At 48.2% G+C, this 2,500-nt stretch overlaps 2 protein-coding genes across 2 annotated transcripts in view; one reads left to right on the forward strand and one right to left on the reverse strand.

The window, feature by feature from the left end:
- Mp20 (muscle-specific protein 20 transgelin) overlaps positions 1–2,500 on the forward strand; it is a 67,152-nt gene that overhangs the window by 39,914 nt on the left and 24,738 nt on the right. The window lies entirely within an intron of this gene.
- The window catches only part of LOC145395232 (muscle-specific protein 20), a 14,378-nt gene that overhangs the window by 7,349 nt on the left and 4,529 nt on the right, over positions 1–2,500 (reverse strand). The window lies entirely within an intron of this gene.

Below are 2,500 nucleotides of genomic sequence, written 5' to 3' on the forward strand. Positions count from 1 at the left end.
TGATCGAGGCCTTGCGTATCCTTAACATTGATTTTTGTTTTCCTTATTTTCTTTCAGTTTTAGGGGAAGAAACGCTTTTGAAACTGAGTCAGAATAAATTTAACTCCCTCCTCCATGAAATATATAAATTTGAGTTTCATAAAGCAACCTAGAGGGGACAAAAACAAAGATTTGAATTAGCTCCATCGTGCTGAAGAGGTTAAAAATTATGCAGCTAAATCCACGGGTGAGGAAGGAAAATGGTACGATGTGGTAATTCACCGGGTTCACCGGGTTGGTCAGGATCACCTGATGGTCGTGATCGTCAGCTTTTACCCTCCCGGAAGGGAGCTGAGAGCTCATATAGTCCGATCTAAGGGCAAGGCTTTGACCTTCACACACGCACACACCCGTCCCCTTGCTCAAGGGGGACAGTAACCACCCACTTCGTCAGTGAAACTTTTCGCAACCTGAGCGAGGCGCGAACTCCCGTCTACCAGATGGCAAGCGAGAACGTTACCACTGCACCAGCGAGCGGTGTGTGTGTGTGTGTGTGTGTGTGTGTGTGTGTGTGTGTGTGTGTGTGTGTGTGTGTGTGTGTGTGTGTTTGGGAGGTGGTGAGGAGGTGATAAAGATAAAGAATTTTGACGATTTTTCCCATACATTAGGCAGGGCTTTATCAACTAACTTTTGCCTATGCCTGTACTTCTGAATCATCCCCAAACACCTGATTTGTTGCTACTCATTCTGCCTAACTCATTCTCACGCACCTGGGTAGCCTTGAACTTATATAATTGTTGGATCAGCCATAGATACATATATATATCCCGTCTTGGCACAGAGGAGGCTTCTGAACACCTGTCCCTATGCGATTTATTTAGCGTATTACACCTTAACATTTTATTATAGGCTATTTATATTATTTTGAAACTTATATTTTTTTTATTAGTAACAGAGGAGGATAGTGAGGTGTAACATAAAGAATAAATCGCTTAGGAAAAGGTGTTGTGGAATTCACGTCACTATGTCACCTACCAATACACACCCTGCCAATACACACCCTGCCAATACACACCCTGCCAATACACACCCTGCCAATACACACCCTGCCAATACACACCCTACCAATACACACCCTACCAATACAAACCCTGCCAATACAAACCCTACCAATACAAACCCTGCCTTCCCACACCCTGCCTTCCCACACCCTGCCTTCCCACACCCTACCAATACACACCCTACCAACACACCCTATTAATACACACGCTACCAATACACACCCTACCCACACACACACCCTGCCAATACACACCCTACTAATACACACCCTGCCAATACACACCCTGCCAATACACACCCTGCCAATACACACCCTGCCAATACACACCCTGCCAATACACACCCTGCCAATACACACCCTACTAATACTCTCTCCCTCTCTCTCTCTCTCTCTCTCTCTCTCTCTCTCTCTCTCTCTCTCTCTCTCTCTCTCTCCATTATTCTCCCTGCTTCTGGGGGTGCCTCTTTCCCCTTCTTCATTGGCACCCTACCATTACACCCTCTCTCTCCCCTCTCTCTCTTTACTCTCTTTCACTCTCTCTCGCTCTCCCCTGTCTTCCTCTCTTCTTCTCTCCCTTCCCTTCCCTCACTTCCTTCAATCTCAATCTTCACTCCTCTCATTTCCACTTGTCATTTTCGCATCTCTCTCTCTTCTGATTATCCTCTCTCTCTCTCTCTCTCTCTCTCTCTCTCTCTCTCTCTCTCTCTCTCTCTCTCTCTCTTTTCCCTTCCCCTTTCATTTACTCATTCTGTCATTCTGCCTTTCTCCATTTCTCATTGCAACTCTTTTCTTTTCATCTCTCATTCTCTCCCTTTCTTCTTCTCTCTCTCTCTCTCTCACTCCTATCTCACTCATCACTCTATCCATCCTCTCCTCCTCTCCTTCTCTCCCTCCCTCCTCTATCCCTCCCTCCTTCCTCTCCTCGTTCATCCTTTCTCTCCTCCTCTTCACTTTCCCTCCTCTCTTCATTGCCCTATCTCATACTTCTTCCCTCCCCCCTCCACCTCTCTCTCTCATTCCTCTTCCTCCTCCTCCTCCTCTTCCTCCTTCCAGTTCTCTCTCTCTTCTCACTCCTCCCCTCCTCTCTTCCTGCTTCTTTCCCTCCTTTCCTCCCTTATCCTTCCCTTATATTTCTCTTCCTCCCTTCTCCCTCCTCTCGCCTCTCTCTTCCTCCCTCCCTCCTCTCTTCCCCCCTCCCCTCTTCCCCTCTCTTCCTCCCTCCTCTCTTCTCTCTCTCTTCCTCCCTCCTATCTTCCCCCTCTTCCTCCCTCCCTCCCTCCACTCTTCCTCCCTCCTCTCTTTCTCCCTCAATCCTCCTCTCTTCCTCCTTCCTCTCTCCTCGATCTTCCTTCCTCCCTCCTCTCTTTCTCCCCCCCCTCTTCCCTTCTCTTCCTCCCTCCTATCTTCCCCTTCCTCCTCCCTCCCTCCCTCTCCTCTTCCTCCCTCCTCTCTTTCTCC

This window comes from Coenobita brevimanus, chromosome 30, assembly GCF_032717465.1.
Source record: "Coenobita brevimanus isolate Jiangsu-jjx chromosome 30, ASM3271746v2, whole genome shotgun sequence".
NCBI lineage: Eukaryota > Metazoa > Arthropoda > Malacostraca > Decapoda > Coenobitidae > Coenobita > Coenobita brevimanus.